Here is a 397-nt window from a genome sequence, read left to right on the forward strand (position 1 = left end):
TTCATATATATGAGACCAGCCCATGATATGATACTCATCAGCTTTATGACAACACAAAGAACTAGCTATTGCAATATATTCTATATTGCAATATATTCTCTGTGTCAAGAAAATGTCCTTCTACTAGTTAAAGTGGGGCGAGGGAGAACACCAACAGGTTATTTAGATTTAACATGAGGCCAATACCAGGTCTCTCAAACGCAACAGGAACAGCACTTGTTAGCCACAACGACATCAAAACATTGGGGGATCTTGTTAGCTGATTTTCCTTTACTTGGAAGGAAAGTGGACAGAGAAGACTGCTTTCTTAAATTGCTTTTCTCTGATTTACTGTTTTCTGTCAACAGGAAAGATCAGTTGTCCAAAGTGAATGACAAATATGATATAGAATGGTGTA

This window comes from Penaeus monodon, chromosome 29 (genome assembly GCF_015228065.2).
Source record: "Penaeus monodon isolate SGIC_2016 chromosome 29, NSTDA_Pmon_1, whole genome shotgun sequence".
NCBI lineage: Eukaryota > Metazoa > Arthropoda > Malacostraca > Decapoda > Penaeidae > Penaeus > Penaeus monodon.